The sequence below is a fragment of the Felis catus genome, chromosome B2, assembly GCF_018350175.1.
Source record: "Felis catus isolate Fca126 chromosome B2, F.catus_Fca126_mat1.0, whole genome shotgun sequence".
Classification (NCBI taxonomy): Eukaryota; Metazoa; Chordata; class Mammalia; order Carnivora; family Felidae; genus Felis; species Felis catus.
Window position 1 is genome coordinate 65249047 of NC_058372.1, and position 20080 is coordinate 65269126.

General features: G+C 37.2%; 1 protein-coding gene and 1 long non-coding RNA gene across 52 annotated transcripts in view; one reads left to right on the top strand and one right to left on the bottom strand.

The window, feature by feature from the left end:
* Positions 1-20080, top strand: part of RIMS1 (regulating synaptic membrane exocytosis 1) — a 490562-nt gene that overhangs the window by 456371 nt on the left and 14111 nt on the right. The window lies entirely within an intron of this gene.
* Positions 15940-20080, bottom strand: part of LOC123385431 — an 88387-nt gene continuing 84246 nt past the window's right edge. Inside the window, exons 3-4 of one of the 2 annotated variants that reach the window (XR_006597912.1) lie at positions 19772-19836; positions 15940-16954 (exon numbers count right to left, since the gene is read on the bottom strand). This is a non-coding gene — a long non-coding RNA (uncharacterized LOC123385431). Of the gene's footprint in view, positions 19837-20080 lie in introns of both variants that reach the window. The other variant, XR_006597911.1, reaches the window with a different exon arrangement.

Sequence of the window (20080 nt, forward strand, 5' to 3'; positions counted from 1 at the left end):
TTTTTTTACAAAATGGGAATTGACATTTCATCTACAGTAAAGACCATACAGAGACACTTTGGAGCATAAAGATTCAGCCTCTAATCCTCACTGTGGCATTATGATGTTGTGTGACCGACCACAAGCTAAAGATTTAACTTTAGTTCACCTTCAATTATTTAAACAAAGAGTTTGGATGAGATCACTTATTTTTAAAGCTCTAGTGCTAGGTTTCATACATATTCTAAACTGGATGAGTTTAACCCACCTATCGTATACGTTTCAGTATTTCATCTCAATATTTATTTTTAAGTATTATTTTAATCCTCATCTGATGTGGACTGAAAATAAATATTGCCAATTTGAAATTGTCTGCTTTAATATTGCATAAACCTCAAAATATATTAAGTATTTAATGTTCTTGCAAATTTACTTCTTCTCTAATGAAAGAATGTCGTTTGTTTTTATATCATGGTGTTATATCATAGTGTTCCTTCTAGAAAAGACGTATGAACTCTACAATCTTTGCTCCCACTCGTAAAGGTATAATGTCTTGGTCTGTTTAGGCTGCTGTAACAAAAATACCATAGGCTGGCCAGTTTATAAACAATAGAAATTTATTTCTCACAGTTCTGGAGGCTTGGAAGTCCAAGACCAGGGTACCAGCATGATCAGGTTCTGGTAAAGATCTGCTTCCTGATTCATAAATGGTGCTTTTTTTTTTTTAATTAACTATAAACTCATATGGTGGAAAGGGCAAGTAAACTACCTGGGGTCTCTTGCATAAGGGCACTAATCCTATTCGTGAGGGCTTCACTCTCATGACCTAATCCAAAAGCCCCACTTCCTAAGACCATCACATTGGATATTAGGGTTCATATATGAATTGGGGGATCAGGGAAGACACATTCAGTCTATAGTAGGTAGCTGAACCAGAATCAAACATTTTTTGTGTGGTTAGCACCTAATGCTTCTCTAACTCCTCAAATTATCGGGACTCACTGATTTACAACCATGTTAGGACAATGCCTTGAAAGTAATAGGCAATATCTTGAAAAGTGAGAAGCAGACAGTAATTGACTTTGTTAAGGATGTCAAATTAGTATCAGCAATGTGCATCATTCCCAGGCCCCGTTTTGTTAAGATAGTCCCTCTATGAATGCTTAGATATCTGGGTAGGCACATATGTTGTATGCCTACAGAATCTTTAAATACTGTGCTTGACATAGTTCAGTTTATTCCTTCTATTCCCTGAGATATACGAAATGCAGTTCTGGAGATTGGTAAATCTTTGTCACTGGATTTCCCCTTCACCAGCATACTTTTATGCTTTCATTGTGTTGTATATTTCAAATTCTTGTTTGCCTGATGTTCTAAATATGGAAGGTAGTGAGGTAAAAATTAAAGACGTAAAGATTTGAATATTCTTTCGTACCAGTTTTCACCACCAACATTTTCTATTTCATAAGGGTTTTTCTTTTGCTCTTATGACTATGCAACCTTATGGTTTTTTATTTAATATTTATTCTAATCACAGTCAACAGAGAAGCAACCAGCCAGCAGTTTCTCAAATCTCTCAAGCACACAGACTCAAATGAACCCTTTTTTACATAAGTTGTATTCTTGCTAGTCATGGAACTATTCTTCATCAGTGACACACAACTAACCCACAAATCACCCTCAAGACCTGTGTGTCCAGGCCTCAAATTACCACAGTTTACTTAATTTGCCCGTTTTGCTGCTTATTGTGTTCTGAGGTATAGTTTGATCTCAGTGCCAGCCTGAAATGAAGTCGTTAGAGCATTTTACTCTACAAATATCAGCTGCACAGAATCACATTGTGTTGATGGCCACCCTCACTCTGTGGTCTTAAATTGCCACAGGAAAATTGGTCTCTCTTTCTCTCCCTCTCCTCCACCTTCACTTAATTTATTCTCTTCTCTCCACTCACAAACTGAAAAGTTTCTCCTGAATTTATTAACTCTTTCTGTGCCTACTAGCTACTCTTTGTACCTTTCCCTCCACTCTTAAACCACAAATTACCTTTCTGATCACTCAGTAAATAGAACTATTTTTTAAATTTTCATCCCGTCCTCTTGATTGGGTATGTCAGCCAAGTGTTAGAAGAAACTAAACTAGTGAACTAACTTGTAGCAACCAGAGCTAGTTGGTAATCAGAAATCCAGATAAACCACCAATTATGATATAAAAACTGAAGTGAAACATTTCCAGATGATAATATTTGGGGACAGTACAGCCACCTTAATAGTCCTTACTTTTTCACAATTGATTTTGCTTTAGATAGTATTTTGATAGAGATTGCATTAAATCTGTAGATTACTTTGGGTAGCATGGCCATTTTCACAGTATTCTTACAATCCATGAGCATGGTATATCTCTCCATTTGTTTGTATCATCTTCAGTTTCTTTCACCAGTATTTTATAGTTTTTATAGTACAGGTCTTTCACCCACTTGGTTTTCACCTCCTGGGTTTACTCGTAGGTATCTTACCATTTTTGGTGCAGTTGTAAATGGGATTGTTTTTGTAATTTCTTTCTGATGCTTCATTATTAATGTATAGAAATGCAGTGGATTTCCATGCATTGATTTTGTTTCCTGTGACTTTACTGAATTCATTTATGAGTATTATAAGTTTTTGGTGGAGTCTCTGGGGTTTTCTATATATAGTATGCCATCTGCAAATCCTTACCAATTTAGATGCTTTTTATATCTTTATGGTCTAATTGCTGTGGCTGGGAGTTCCAGTGCTATGTTGAATAAAAGTGGTGAGAGTGGACATCCTTTTCTTATTCATCATCTTAGGGGAAAAGCTCTGTTTTTCAGTATGTTTTGAGTATGATGTTCACTGTGGGTTTTCCATATGTGGAGTTTATCATGTTGAGGTATGTTCCCTCCAAATCTACATGGTTGAGAGTTTTTATCATGAATACATGTACTTTGTCACATGTTTTTTCTGCATCTATTGAAATGATTACATGGTTTTTATCCTTTCTCTTGTTGATGTGATTTATCATGTTATTGATTTGCAAATACTGAACCACCTTTGCACCTCCAGAATGAACCCCACTTGATTTTGATCGTGGTGAATGATTTTTTAATGTATTATTGGATTAGGTTTGCTGATATTTTGTTTAGGATCTTTGTGTCTGTGTGTATCAGAGATATTGGTGTGTACTTTTTTTTTTTTTTTTTTTTTGTAGTGTCTTTATCTGGTTTTGGTATCAGCGTAATGCTGGTTTCACAGAATGAATTAGGAAGTTTTCCTTCCTCTTCTATTTTTTGGAATATTTTGTGAATAATAGGTATTAACTCTTCTTTAAATGTTTGGTAGAATTCACCTGTGAAGCCATCTGGTCCTGGACTTTTGTTTGTTGGGAGTTGGGGATTTTTTTGTTTTTGTTTTTGCTTTTCTGATTAAATTTCATTCCTGGTAATTGGCCTATTCAAATTTTCTATTTCTTCCTGATTCAGTTTTGGGAGGTTATAGGTTTCTAAAAATTTATCCATCCCTTCTAGATTTATTGACGTTTATTGACATATAATTTATTATAATATTCTTATAATCTTTTGTTTTTTTGTGGTATCAGTTGTTATTCTCCTCTTTCATTTCTGATTTTTTTGAGTCCTTTCTGTCTATCTGTCTATGAGACTGGCTGAAGATTTATCAGTTTTGTTGGTCCTTACAAAGAACCAGTTCCTGAATTCAATTATCTGTTCTATTGGGTTTTTTTTTAGCTACTGTTTCATTTATTTTTTGCTCTAATCTTTATTACTTCCTTCCATCTACTAGTTTGGTATTTTGTTTATTATTCGTTTTCTAGTTTCTTTAGGTGTGAGTTTAGGTTGTTTGAGATTTTTCTTGCTGCTTCATGTAGACCTGTATTGCAATAAACCTTCCTGTTAGAACAACTTTTGCTGCATCCCAAAGATTTTGGACTGTTTTGTTTTCATTTTCATTGGTCTCCCTGTATTTTTTGATGTCCTCTTTAATTTTGGTTGGCCCATTCATTGTTTAGTAGCATGTTATTTGCGTTCTTTCCAAATTTTTTCTTAATGATTGATTTCTAGTTTTATAGCATTGTGCATTTTATGACCTTGATGTTTTTGAATTTTTATATTTTTTATTATCTGCTTTATGTATTTGGGTGCTCCCATGTTGGCACATAAATATTTACAATTGTATCTTATTGTTGTATTCTCCCCTTTATGATTATGTAGTGTCCTTCTTTGTCTCTTGTTATAGTCTTTGATTTAAAGTCTATTTTTTATGATACAAGCATTGCTACCCCAGCGTTCTTTGCACTTCCATTTGCATGATAAATTCTTTTTCATCCCTTCACTTTTAATCTGCATGTGTCTTTAGTTTTGAAATTAGTCTGATAGGCAGCATATAGATAGGTCTTGCTTTTTTATTCATTCTGTCACCCTTTTGGTTGGAGCATTTACATTTACATTCAAAGTAATTATTGATAGATATATATTTATTGCCATTTTGTTAAGTATTTTGTGGTTGTTTTTATAGCTCTTCTCTGTTTCTTTCTTGTCTTGCTGTTTTCTCTCTTACTGGTTTTCTTTTGTGATATACTTAGATTCCTCTCTATTTTTTGCATATATATTACTGGTTTCCAATTTGTGGTTACTATTACGTTTATATATAACATCTTACACATATAGTAGCCTATATTAAGTTGATAGTCACTTAAGTTTAAACCCATCCTCTACTCCTCCCTCCAACCTTTTAGGTATATAGTGTCATACTTCATGTACTTTTAGTTTATGACTGATCTTTATGGATATACTTAATTTTATTGCTTTTGTGCTTCTTGCTTTTCTTTCTTCTACTTTTGGTCTTTCCTTTCCACTCAAAGAGTCCTCATTAACATTTCTTTTAAGGCTGGTTTAGTGGTCATGAATTCCTTTAACATTTGTTTATTTGGGAAACTCTATCTCTCCTTCTATTCTGAATAATAGCTTTGCTGGATAGTTTATTCTTGGCTGCAGTGTTTTTTGTTTGTTTGTTTTTTCTTTCAGAAAAAAAGAAATCGTGCCACTGCCTTCTAGTCTGCAAAGTTTCTGCTGAAAAATCAGCTGATAGCCTTATTAGATTTCCCTTGTATGTAACTGTCTTCTTTTGCTGCTTTTAAAATTCTCTATTGCTACTTTTTGCCATTTTAATTACTATGTATCTTGGTGTGGACCCCTCCTTCAGTGGACTTTGTTCGGAGTACTCCGTGCCTCCTTGATCTGGATTTGTTTCCTTCCCCAGATTCAGGAAGTTTTGAGCTATTATTACTTCAAATAAATTTTCTGTCTTCTCCTTCTGGGATCCCTATAATGCCGATGGTTATTGTGCTTGATGGTGTCATTGAGTTCCCTTAATCTATTTTTATTTCTTATTATTTTTTTTCTCCTGCTGAACTTGATAGCTTTCTACTACTCTTTTTTCCAGGTCACTGTTCTTCTGTGTCCTCCAGTCTACTATTTTCCATCTAGTATATTTTTAATTTCAGTTATTGAGTTCTTCATCTGTTACTGTTTTTTTATGTGTTCTCTTTATTGAGGGTCTGAGGTCTTCCACTCTTTTCTCAAGTCCAGTGAGTAGCTTTATGATCATTACTTTAAATTCTCTATCAGGAATATTACTTACCTCCATTTCATTTAGCTCTCTTGCTGTGATTTTTTCCTGTTCTTTCATTTGGGACATAGTCCTCTGTCTCTTCATTTTATTTAATTCTGTCTGTTTCTACATGTTAGGAAAGTCAGTTACATCTACTGCTCTTGAAAGCAGTGGCCTTATGGAGAAAATGTCTTATAGAGCTCTGCAGTGCAATGTTCCTTGTTCATCAGAAACTGGTACTTCAGAGGTGTCTGCTCTATGTTTTGCATCTGCCCTACTATTGTGGCTGAGCTGCTTTTGCCTTCAGTAATCTGCAGTGGCTCTTGTTGCATTTTGCAGGGCAACGTTTGGTCCCTCTGTTGTTAGTGGGCCAGTCTGGCCTGAGTTGAGTCAGACCCAGTGTTTGCCAGAGGTGCAGCAGCACTGAACTCCATGGCATTTTCCCTGTGTTGTCCCAGAGAAGCTTTCATTGATGGGTGGAGCCTGAAGTCTGACCAGATGTCTGCCCCCAGCTCACTTCTGGGACCATAGTTGGACTGGTGTATATAGTTATCTTCCCCTCTCCCTGGAGCAGGAGTCACTTTGGAATGGTGCTTTCCCCTATTGGGGCTGCTTGTACACTGCTGGGATTGTGGCACCATTTGGATGGGCTTCAGCCAAGGATGTATTGGAATGGGAAGATATGCAGGAGATCACAGGGTTAGGATGCACTGATAGCAAGGTCCATACCTGTCTGCTGTCGGAAGAGAGCTGCAGCCACCAAGGAAAACTTCTGTGTAGGCTGGAATGGAGACAGCAGATCCACAGAAGTGTGTGGGGTTGGGATGTGCTGTTAGCAAGCTAGATGGAGAGTGTTCATGCAGTGCTGGTTCCCGTGGGGGTCTTTGTAGCTCAGCTTGGGGATGGGGGAGGGAAATGACAGCTCCCAGCTCTCTTGTTCTTAAGTCTCTTCAATGATCTCTGCCACTCTGACACATGCTCTGATTACTAAATAAATCTTCTTGTATATGTTCATTGGATTTCAACTACTGCTTCTGTGCTGTATTTCAATGGGGCTGTTTGTTGAGCTATCTCTTTAAGGGTAAGGACTCAGTTTCCTCTTTCTCTCCAGCTCTCCCAGAGCCAAGCTCACTGATTTTATTTTCTTTTAATTTTCTTTTTATAACTTACATCCAAATTAGCATATAGTGCAACAATGATTTCAGGAGTAGATTCCTTAACACCCCTTACCCATTTAGCCCATCCCCCCTCCCACAACCCTTCCAGTAACCCTGTTTATTCTCCATATTTATGAGTCTCTTATGTTTTGTCCCCCTCCCTGTTTTTATTTTTGTTTCCCATCCCTTATGTTCATCTGTTTTGTCTCCTAAAGGCCTCATATGAGTGAAGTCATGTGATATTTGTCTTTCTCTGACCAATTACACTTAGCATAATACCCTCCAATTCCATCCACGTAGTTGCAAATGGCAATATTTCATTCTTTTTGATTCCCGAGTTAATACTCCATTGTGTGTGTGTGTGTGTGTGTGTGTGTGTGTATGCATTCATCCATTGATGGACATTTGGGCTCTTTCCATACTTTGGCTATTGTTGATAGTGCTGCTATAAACATGGGGGTGCATATGTCCCTTCAAAACAGCACACCTGTATCCTTTGGATAAATACCTACTGGTGCAGTTGCTGGGTCGTAGGGTAGTTCTATTTTTAGTTTTTTAAGGAACCTCCATACTGTTTTCCAGAGTGACTACACCAGCTTGCATTCCCACCAACAATGCAAAAGAAATCCTCTTTCTCCGCATCCTCGCCAACATCTGTTGTTGCCTGAGTTGTTAATGTTAGCCATTCTGACAGGTGTAAGATGGTATCTCATTGTGGATTTGTGTTTCCCTGATGATGAGTGAAGTTGAGCATTTTTTCATGTGTCGGTTGGCCATCTGGATGTCTTCTTTGGAGAAGTGTCTATCCATGTCTTTTGCCCATTTCTTCACTGGATTATTTGTGTTTTTTTGGTGTTAAGTTTGATAAGTTCTTTATATTTTGGATACTAACCCTATATCTGACATGTCGTTTTCAAATATCTTCTCCCATTCTGTCAGTTGCCTTTTAGTTTTGTGGATTGTTTCCTTCGCTGTGCAGAAGCTTTTTATTTTGATGAGGTCCCAGTAGTTCATTTTTGCTTTTGTTTCCCTTGCCTCCAGAGACATGTTCAGTAAGAAATTACTTCAGCAAAAACCAGAGAGGTTTTTGCCTGCTTCCTCCTCAAGGATTTTGATGACTTCCTTTATTACATTTAGGTCTTTCATCCATTTTGAGTTTATTTTTGTGTATGCTATAAGAAAGTGGTCCAGGTTCATTCTTCTGCATGTTGCTGTCCAGTTTTCCCATCACCACTTGCTGAAGAGACTGTCTTGATTCCATTGGATATTCTTTCCTGATTTGTCAAGATTAGTAGGCGATACGTTTGTGGGTCGATTTCTGGGTTCTCTATTCTGTTCTGTGGATCTGAGTGTCTGTTCTTGTGCCAGTACCATACTGTCTTGATGATTACAGCTTGAAGTCTGGGATGGTTATGCCTCCTGCTTTGGTTTTCTTTTTCAAGATTGCTTTGGCTATTAGGGATCTTTTCTGGTTCCATACAAATTTTAGGATTATTTGTTCTAGCTCTGTGAAGAATGCTGGTGTTATTTTGATAAGGATTGAATTGAATATGTAGATTGCTTTGGTAGTGTCAACATTTTAACAATATTCTTCCTATCCAGGAATATGGAATCTTCTCCAAATTATTTTTTGTCTTCTTCAATTTCTTTCATAAGTGCTCTATAGTTTTCAGTGTATATATTTTTCACCTCCTTGGTTAGACTTATTTCTAGGTATTTTATGGTTTTTGGAGTAATTGTAAATGGGATCAATTCCTTGATTTCTCTTTCTGTTGCTTCATTGTTGGTGTATAGGAATGCAACCAATTTCTATGCATTGATTTTATATCCTGCAACTTTGCTGAATTCATGAATCAGTTCTAGCAGTTTTTTGGTGGAATCTTTAGGGTTTTCCATATAGAGTATCATGACATCTGCAAAGAGTGAAAGTTTGACCTCCTCCTGGCCAATTTGGATGCCTTTTATTTCTTTGTGTTGTTTGATTGCAGAGGCTAAGACTTCCAATACTATGTTGAATAACACTGGTGACATTAGACATCCCTGTCTTGTTCCTGACCTTAGGTGGAAAGCTCTCAGTTTTTTCCCATTGAGGATGATATTAGCATTGGGTCATTCATATATGGCTTTTATGGTCTCGAAGTATGCTCCTTCTATCCCTACTTCCTTGAGGGTTTTTATCAAGAAAGGATGCTGCATTTTGTCAAATGCTTTTTCTGCATCTATTGAGAGGATCATGTGGTTCTTGTCCTTTCTTTTATTGATGTGATGAATCGCATTGATTGTTTTGTGGATATTGACCCAGCCCTGCATCCCAGGTATAAATCCCACTTGGTCATAGTGAATAATTTTTTTAATGTATTGTTAGATCCAGTTGGCTAATATCTTGTTGAGGATTTTTGTATCCATGTTCATCAGGGAAATTGGTCTATAGTTCTCCTTTTTAGTGGGGTCTCTGTCTGGTTTTGGAATCAAGGTAATGCTGGCTTCATAGAAAGCGTTTGGAAGTTTTCCTTCCATTTCTGTTTTTTGGAACAGAGAACAGGTGTTAACTCTTCCTTATGTGTTTGGTAGAATTTCCCTTGAAAGCCATCTGGCCCTGGACTCTTGTTTTTTGGGAGATTTTTGATTACTGATTCGATATCCTTACTGGTTATGGGTCTGTTCAAATTTTCTGTTTCTTCCTGTTTCAGTTTTGGTAGTGTATATGTTTCTAGGAATTTGTCCATTTCTTCCAGATTGCCCATTCTACTGGTGTATAATTGCTCATAATATTCTCATTATTGTTTTTATTTCTGCTATGTTTGTTGTGATCTCTCCTCTTTCATTCTTGATTTTGCTTATTTGGGTCCTTTCCTTTTTTCTTTTGATCACACTGGCTAGTGGTTTATCAATTTTGTGGATTCTTTCAAAGAACCAGCTTCTGGTTTTATTGATCTGTTCAACAGTTTTTGTGTTTCTGATAGCATTAATTTCTGCTCTAACCTTTATTATTTCCTGTCTTCTGCCGGTTTGGGGTTGTATTTCCTATTCTTTTTCCAGCTCTTTAAGGTGTAAGGTTAGGTTGTCTACCTGAGGTCTTTCTTCCTTCTTTAGGAAGGCCTGGATTGCTATATGCTTTCCCTCTTATGACTGCCTTTGCTGCGTCCCAGAGGTTTTGGGTTGTGGTGTTATCATTTTCGTTGGTTTCCATATACTTTTAATTTTCTTTTTAACTTCTTGGTTAGCCCATTCATTCTTTAGTAGGATATTCTTCAGTCTCCAAGTATTTTTTACCTTTCCAAATTTTTCCTTGTGGTTGATATTGAGTTTCATACATTGTGGTCTGAAAATATGCACAGTATAACCTCGATCTTTTTGTACCTGTTGAGGGCTGATTTGCATCCCAGTATGTGATCTATTCTGGAGAACATTCCATGTGCACTGGAGAAGAATGTATATTCTGCTGCTTTAGGATGAAATGTTCTGAATATATCTGTTAAGTCCATAGGGTCTAGTGTGTCATTCACAGCCATTGTTTTTTGTTGATTTTCTGTTTAGATTATGTGTTCAGTGCTGTAAGTGGGGTGTTGAAGTCCCCTACTACTATGGTATTATTATCAGTGAGTTTATGTTTGTGATTAATTGGTTTATATATTTGGGTGCTTTCATATGTGGTGCATAAGTGTTTACAATGTTAGGTCTTCTTGGTGGATAGACCCCTTCATTATGATACAATGCCCTTCTTCATCTCTTGATACAGTCTTTAAAGTGTAGATTGTCTGATGTAAGTATGTGTACTCCAGCTTTCTTTTTTCGACCATTAGCATGATAGATGGTTCTCCATCCCCTTACTTTCAATCTCAAGGTGTCTTAGGTCTAAAGTGGGTCTCTTGTAAACAGGATATAGATGTATCTTGTTTTCTTACCCATTCTGTTACCCTATGTCTTTTGATTGGAGTATTGAGTCCATTGACGTTTAGAGTACTGAAAGATATGAATTTATTGCCATTATGTTTCTTGTAGTGTTGGAGTTTCTGGTGGTGTTCTCTGGTCCTTTCTCATCTTTGTTGCTTCTGGTATTCATTCCCTCATCTTTTCTCCCCTCAGAGAATCCCCCTTAAAATTTCTTTCAGGGCTGATTTAGTGGTCATGAACTCCTTTAATTTTTGTTTGGGAAAATTTTAATCTCTCCTTCTATTTTGAATGACAGCCTTGCTGGATAAAGAATTCTTGGCTGCATATTTTTCCAATTCAGCACATTGTATCCTACCACTCCTTTCTGGCCTGCCAAGATTCTGTGGCTAGGTCTGCTACAAACCTGATCTGTCTTCCCTTGTAGGTTAGGGACTTTTTTTTCCCTTGCTGCTTTCATGATTCTCTCTTTGCCTGAGTATTTTGTGAATTTGACTATGATGTGCCATGTTGATGGTCGGTTTTTGTTGAATCTAATGGGGTTCCTCTGTGTTTCCTGGATTTTGATGTCTCTTTCTCCAGGTTAGGTAAGTTTTCTGCTATGATTTGTTTACATAACCCTTCTACCCCTTTTTCTCTCTTCCTCTTCTGGGACCCTCATGATTCTCATGTTGTTCCTTTTTAAAGGGTCACTGATTTCTCTTATTCTTAAATCGTGCTCTTCTGCCTTAATCTCCCTCTTTTTTTCTGCTTCATTATTTTCCGTAAGTTTGTCCTCTATATCACAGATTCTGTTTTGCCTCATCCATCCTTGCTGCCATGGCATCCATCCGTGATTGCAGCTCAGTTATAGCATTTCTTATTTCGTCCTGACTAGTTTTTACTTCTTTTATCTCCACAGAAAGGGATTCTAGTCTGTTTTTGACTCCAGCTAGTATTCTTATTGTCATGATTCTAAATTCTGATTCAGACATCGAGCTTGTATCTGTGTTAGTCAAATCCCTGGCTGTCATTTCTTCCTGCTGTTTCTTTGGGGTGAATTCCTTTGTTTCATCATTTTGAAGGGAGAAAAGGAATTAATGAGGTAGAAAAAATTTAAAAAATTAAAATTAAAAAATATTAAAATTAAAAATTAAACACACACACAAAAATTGAATAAATGATGCTAGATCCTAGGTGTGTTTTGGTCTGGGTGTTGAAAGTGGTTTGAGAAATCAAGAAAAAAGGGAGGGGGGAAGGAAATCGTTTGAGAATTTGAAAAAATGAATACACTGAAGTATATGAAATGATGGAAGTAAAATAGAATTTGAAAAAATTTGCAAAGAAGTTTAAAATATAGTATAAAAATCAAAAAAATTTTTAATAAAAACTGAAAATAAAAATGAATTTTTCCTCTTTCCATATGCAAGAAAAAGAAATGAAAAAAAAGAAAAGTCATTTGAAAATTTGAAAACGTGAATACACTGAAGTAGAATAAAATGGCAGTAAAATAGAATTTGAAAAAATTTACACAAAAGTAAAAAATATATTAAAAATTAAAATGTTTTTAATTTGAAAATAAAACCATTTTTTCTCTTTCTGTATTCAAGAAAAAGAAAAGTGAAAAAGAAAAAAAGTTGAATAGATGGACCTGCTAACAGATTGAAATACAACTGAAAACTACTTCGCTTTTCCCTAGAAGTCAGACTATGAAGCACTTTATAATAGTCCATAAACTATGCAGGCAGTGAGACTTGTATTCTTAAAGAGGGAGGTTGGCCCAGTTGGGCGGGGCTTAGTGTAATGGCTCCGTTCTCCACTAGATGGTGCTGCTAGCCTACTGGGGTGGATTGTTGTGGCACTCATAGGTGTGTATGCGCACGTGCGGGAGCGGTGAAAATGGCGTCACCCAGTCTCTAGTATCGGAACTCTGTTCTATCCAACCAGCAGTTGCACATCCATCCTCTGTCTTCAGCTTTCATCCACTCCCTACTTTTTCACTGTCCGTGACCAAGCCCCAGGCAGTACCTCTCTCCAGAGTTTTGTCTCAGATGTGACTGTTTTCCCTGGCCCCTTACTTCTGAAGGACTGCAGCTTTGACCTGTTCAGCCTCTCTGCGGCAGGGTCTCACCAAGTAATGGCCGAATGTCAGCTGCACCCAGGAATGCTTGCTGGACCCTGCTGCTGCTGGTGCCCCAAGACTGCAGCCAGGTGCCAGCCCACCCCAGAAAAAGTTTGAAAGATAGTGTAGCAGCAGCATTTCAGGAATTATGGAAAACCACAACACACATCTGGCACCAGGCTTCACCCTTAAGGACCTTGTCCCAGCACCAGCGAATGTGGCTGTTTTCTGGGGTCTGCTGGGACCAGGTGACCTCAACAGTCTCTACTGAATGCCCTTCCAGCAGTGGAACCACTTTTCCCCATGTGGCCCAAGAACCTCCCGGACCCCACTCTGCTCCTGGGGATTCGCCCTTCCCACCAGAGCACCGCCAGGTATCGAGCTGCAGAGTTGCAGACTCTGCACTCCTCTTGTTTACTGTCTTAATGGAATTTAAGCCCTCTTCTTTCTCCCTTTTTTTAGTTTAGTCCCTGAGGCTGTTTCCACTTTTCCACTTTCTCTCCAGCTGCTTTTGGGGAGGGGTGCTTTTCCCGTATTTTCCCTCTCCCTCCCCCCCCCACCCGCAAAAGTGGCTCCCTGCCTGCCGCGGCTTCTCACTCCCTGAGTCCACCTCTCCATGCCACGTACCTGCTGAATTCTGTGGTTCAGGTTGTGCAGATTGTTGTGTTGATCCTAGATCAGTTTTCTGGGTGTGCAGGATGGTTTAGTGTTGGTCTCGCTGTATTTCATGGACGCGAGACACACAAAAAACTTCCATGCCTTTCTGCCATCTTGGTTCCCCCCCCACCCAAGCCCACTGATTTTTAAAGTTCTAGATGTTAAGCCCCACTGATTGTAAGAACTGGCAAAGTTAGGCCCCTCTGGCTTTCAAAGCCAAATGTTATGAGGATTCATTTCTGCAGTGTGGGCCCCCTCTATTTGGGGTGCCCGGTGTGAGGTCTGCTCCTCTCCATTCTGTCTATAGCATCCATCCCTCTCATGGACAGTCTTGTGGGTCCATTTGACTCCCAACCTGTCTCCACCCTTCCTACCCTCTTCAATGTGTACTCTTCTCTATATTTAGCTGCAGAGAGTCTGTTCTTCTGGTCATTTTCTGGATTATTTACACTGATGTAGATGTTATCTAGGTGTATCATAGGACATGGTGATCCTAGGATCCTTCTGCCCTACCATCTATCCTGGAAGTCCTGTCTACAATAATGATTTCTATCACCAAGAGAACAGGATAAGAATGGGTATTTGGGGCATGAGTAGTCTCTGTGACATATTGCAACTTAACTAGGCTTCATTCTAAATAACATTTTGAATTAAATACGAGGCACAAAAAGATATGCTTTGAGTGGAGCAAGGGAAATTAGCGTCATTCAACTTGGAGACTTAATCTGAGCAAAACACTGGATATCTTATTGTGTAACAATATGTAATTTAAATAGGTGCACACTTTCCTGAGTGCTTTATATGGATTATCTCATTTACTACTCAAAAATTGTCCTAGGTATCACAATCCATCCCCCAATTCCTCATATATGAGGAAAGTGAGGCATAGAGAGGCCAAGTATGCTGCCTGAAGGCACAGAACTAATAAGGGGTAGAGCTGGTACTTGAATCCAGACATTCAGATTCCAGAATTACCTCTCAAACCACTTCTTGTTCAGCCACTTCCTAACACTTGGAATGTTAGGCTGCCTTTTGAAACTGGATAGGAGGAAAGATTCTCTAAAGAGTAATACCTTGAGTTTGAACAAAACTTTAAAAATCAAAACAAAATCTGAAATATACAAAACAAGGTTTGCCTGAATTATTGTTTTATTTTTTACAATCAGGGTGGTAGATAATAAGGAGATATTCTAGGTTTATAACCCATAAATAAAACCCAGATTCATCTAAGGTATTAATTTAGACTGAAGAAGAATGAAAAAGAAACAGGTTTAATCTAAATGTGATATATTTATTACTCCTGGGAAAATAAATCTAAGACCTTATTTTCTGAACATCAGGGTTATTAATAAAATATTCAGGTATATCCATGTAATACTTTAGACCATTTTTTGATCAAGGCAAACTAAAACAAGTTCATCCTGGTATTTGAGGCTTAATCCTCACCCTCAGACCGTTTTAGGTGATTATATATCCCGAGGTGCTTTAAATTATATTTAGATCATCACAGTTGTTAATAAGTTAAGTAAGAAGACAGTTTCAGAGTGTTAAAATAACAGTATCCACTCCCTAGATGCATTAGTTTTCTAAGGCTGCCAGAACAAAATAGCCTAGAATGGATGGTTAAAATAACAAAAATTTATATTCTCACAGTTCTAGAAGCTGGAAGTTCATGATCAAGGTATGAGCAGGTTTGCTTTCCTCTGAGGCCTCTTTCTTAGGTCACAAATGACTGCCCTCTGCACATGGTGGTCTCTGTGTCCTAAAGCCCTCTTCTCATAAGGAAACCAAAAGATGGGTATTAGGGCCTCCCTAGTAGCATTATTTTAACTTAATCACCTATTTAAAGGCCCTGTGTCCAAATACACAGGTTTAGGTACTCAGGATTAGGAGGTACTCAGGATTAGTTCAGACTATGAATTGGTGGGAAAGGGGCATAATTCAGTTCATAACACAGAAACACTTTGGAAACACTGAGGCTGTGAAATCAATTAGCAGCAGTGAGAAGTTCAGCATTTGACTACTCCCATCTTACAGTTTTGGCCAAAATAAGATAGGGTACAGGTTGTATGTTTCAGTGACAGTAAACCTGTTCATCTAAGTATTTTTTTGGCAGCCTTACTAAATTCAATATGAAGATTATTTAAAAGAACATCTTGAACTTGCTATTGCTTACATTTTCACCAGCCAGGCAAGAGGAAAAATCAATGTGACATTAGCAAACGTTTTGCTGACAAGATCAAATGTGGTTGAGTGAACTGAACAGACAGGACAGCAGGCATTACAGTCGCTCAGAACAATACCAGGTCTCTTACCAGAGAATAACTGTTAGCCACAGAAGAGCTGGAAAAATTCAGGTCAGTGTTCAGTACAGATGAATCCCTTTTCTAAAGTTGTATCTGTAGAGAACTTAAAGTGTATGGCAGCAAGAGAAAACATTTTACCTCTTTTGGGTTATGGCAGTGAAATTAAAAAGTATAGGCACATCGCTGAAAAAGATTTGAAGTATTTTGAGTATCATCAAGGGAATTTATTCCATCCATCTCACAAAGATATTCTTGATTCTGTTTTTATTTTCTTGACCGCTATATTTCTTTCATTATAAATCTCTCTTGAAAATGGGAAGAGGAAAGGGAAATTTATGGCTTGTAGGCACTAACATGGAGAATAATAAATGAGGGAAACCATAAAGTCAAAGACCCTTCATGCAATTTTCTAAAAGTAATCTTCAGATATAGGAAATTTTTACAAGTTGTACTCATCTGACTTGGGATAAAATATATTTAAAAACTTCGGCATAACACAAAAGCAGTATTTTTGTTTAAAAACTAGGAAAGAAAAACTGTGGCCTATTAGAACAGACTACCTAATAAAAATTTCTACATGGTTATGACAACACTGTGAAGCATCTGATATCAACAAAGGAGAACTTCTGGATATTTTCTTTTAAAGAGTGACTGTTGAAGACCTTTGACAATATCACTGTATCTTATATAATGCAAATTACAGCTTTATGTGGATAATATTGGTACTGGGAAGACCAAGACCTTGAGATCATTACAAACCACATTAGTAAATCACAACAGCCACCCCAAATGATATGTAATGGCAGACCTTGAGAGCATTAGATAAAAGGTCCTGTGTAAGGCCACCCTACCAACTCTCTTGCTCCCACTCTCACTAGCTTTACTCACCATTCATTGAATGCTGGTCATTCTGGAAATGCAGTTTTCTCAAGGGGCTACCTTCTTTACCATGTCAGAACCTTTGAATATGCCGCCTTTTTGGCCTAAAATACAACCCTTCCCCCTTCACCATCTGGAGTTAAAATTTGCCTTTAAAATCCTTTGGATACCAATGTGGTCTCTCAGGGTATCGAATACTGTCAGTTGACTGTATTTGCTGCTGCGTCATTTGAACACCAGATAAAGTGGTTGGTTTGGGTTTTTTTGGTTTTGTTTTTTTTTGTTGTTGTGTTTTAGGAAGCCTATTTTAGAGATGATCATAAACAGCGGAATTATCTTCAGGAACTGAAACAAAGTACAGGAAGAGAAGATTTGCATTTCTCACCAGGTTACATGCTCATTTAGTTATTAGCACAGCAAGCAGCAGACTCACACTCACTGTTTAAATTGTTCCTTCTCTTCCCTTTCTCTTCCTCTCTCCAAATTATAAGACATAAGATGAATACCTAAAGCTAAATAAATATAAAATAAGACCTCTGTGCCTATACAGTACTTACACTGAATCACAAGTAAACTTCTGTTTGTCAGTCTCTCCTACTAGACAATGACATGGTTGGGGACAGTACCTGTTTCCTGTCCACTCTTACATATGCAGTACTGGACCCAAAGCACTCAGAGAATAGTTTGATGAATAAGTAAACAAGGGAATAAATGATCAAAACATTAACTACAACAACTTTTCTTTTTAAAAACATAACTAAATTTTGTCACTATACATATAAAAAATAGTTTTTATCACTGATCTCAGTTTCACTTTCAGGATAACCAAAACTACTCTGTAGTTTTTGTTTGTGAGGTAATAGGACATCACTGCATATATCTTTTGGATCGAACTGTTTAAGTGATATTCTGTTACCGATTTTTCAAATTAATTGATGAAAATGGACTATTCATTTGGCACTAGAGAATACTTTGATTGAAAGATGATTTATCAGACATTATCTGTGTTGATCCACCTTTCCAGCCAATAATATTAGACCTATAAATGTTTTGTCTTGCTCATGTAATCATTCCCAGCTGCACAGAAACAGGCTCTAATGTCACATATCTTAAAAAAAATAGATAACCTTCCCATATCCTGTGTGACTCTCCAAATACCACCTCTCATTCTCTCTTCTGACTGGCCATTCCTTTCAGTCCTTTCAGAAGATTCACCAAATCTTCTCCTTTTGAAATCAGTGATCTCCATGGAGCCAAGCTCTATCATCACCTCTGTGTCTGTTTCTTACTAAAACTCTAAGTAGTAAACAACATTTATTTTTAGTTCTAACACTTTATTCTTCTGATTTCTGCACCATGACACTTGTCTATTTTTCCTCATGCCTTAAAAGGTCTTCCTTCATAGGCTCAATAGTCTTGATTTTCTTCTGGACCTCTAAATATGGAAGATACCGTAGACTCCATTCTGTTTACTCTTTTTATCTCTATCTATACTTCCTCCCTATTACATTTAGTACTATAGATTTTAATTCCATCTGTATGCCAACATATCCTATCTAACTACCAACCTACCTTTTTCCAACCCTGACCTATCCCTCGTGGTCCTGATTCATACATGCACTTCCTACTTTACTCTCCACATGGCTATTTAGAAAGCCCCTCGAACATCCAAAAGACAACTCATAATTTCCACCACTCATAATGAATTCCCCCTCCTTGCAGTAAATGACACTACTGTTCAACCAGTTATCCTTTTATAAAAACCTAGAAATTATTGATTTTTTTCTGAACCATTTATACATCTAGAGCAAGTGCTGTCCATTCCACTTCACAATATAATCAAAGCCTACCGTCTTCCCATATCTCCACTGCTGCTCCCTAACCGAAGCCACTATTCATCTCTTCTCAGGTAAGAAAGTAGCTTTCCCATCCTCCTCTGCTTCCACGTCTAGTTCCTACAATTCATTGTTCACACAACAGCTAGAATGATCCATTGAAAATGGAAATCAGATCATGGCCCTGCCCTATGACTCCCCACCACACTCAGCACAAATTCCAGGCTATTTTCCAGTAGGTTGTGCCCCACCAGCTCCTTCAGCCTCTTCCACTCCATCTTCTCCTTGTCCATCTTACTTCAGTTTTCTATAGCTTCCACATACAAGCTGAGGAAGATCACTCTTCAGAGTCTTGCACCTATTCCTTCTCCCTGGATAACACTTCCTTTAGATCTTTGCATGGCTGGCTTCTATTTTACATTCTCAGAAGTGGGCTTCTCTGCCCAGCTGATCAAAAGTAATGCATCTACTGGGACAGTTTCTTCTGCTTTATTTTTTTTCATGATTATTACCAATTCTAAAATTATCATAACTTATTTATATTAGTTTATTATAAGCACTATCCTGTCTTGTTACTGTTATAGCTGTAACACCTAGAAAAATGCCTATTATAGATATTGCATAATGAGTATTTACAGAATGAATTAATAAGTCAGTGGGGTGTTTCTAAATATAGCATACATCTCTTAATATGAAAAGAGAAATGAATATGTAAATATGGCACATTCCACAACATTCTATGAGAGGAAGTTTCTTCTTCAAAGCAAGAGAAAATGCTCCCAAATGATAGGGATTTTACTAATTTTACATTGGTTTGTGAATATAGAGTATTAAAATAGTCTAGTTTTCTATTCCATTTGTTCTTTGTATGATACTTGGGATAGCAGTTTCAAGTCAAAGGTTTCATGTCATAATTTGATAGGAGACTTCATATCTTACCTAGGTTAATGATTCCTCAGTGGATACAAATAATTGGTAAATAATGGTGATATTATTTAGTGGTTTAATGTATTATATTGATATTTTTAAATTACATATATGTAACATATACGTATGCTATACTTGCAATATATGTACAGAGATAGATAATTGTATACATTTGCACCTCTATACAATTTTTGTGATTTTAATGAAGTTTTTAAATATGAGAATATGTGCATGAAAATATATGTGTAGCTAAACCATTGTTCTGTTTGTAAAATAAGATTAGACTTTGTGTTTTCCTAAACTGGGGTATAAAGGAATGATCACAAGACTGAGATTCAGAAGATCTAATCCAGCTTTCTGCTGCTAACTAGCCTGACATTGAGCAAATCGTTATACTCACTAGAATGTAAGCTCCATTAGGGCAGGGATTTTTGTCTCTTATGTTCATTCCTGTATCACCAGCATCTGGAAAAGGTTGGGCTCAGCGTAAGTGCTCCACAAATAATTTTTTACATGAATTACACTTCTCCAAAATTAGTTTCCATATCTACAAAACAATGTTCTTTCCAACCCTTATATTCTAAATAATAATAAAGCTGTTATGAATTTAAATAAGACAAATTCATAGCTGGAACTGTTTATTCAGTTTTTACCTTGGCCTTTATAAAATTGTCTAGTTCATCAAAGCTCTTTTCAATGAATATTTATT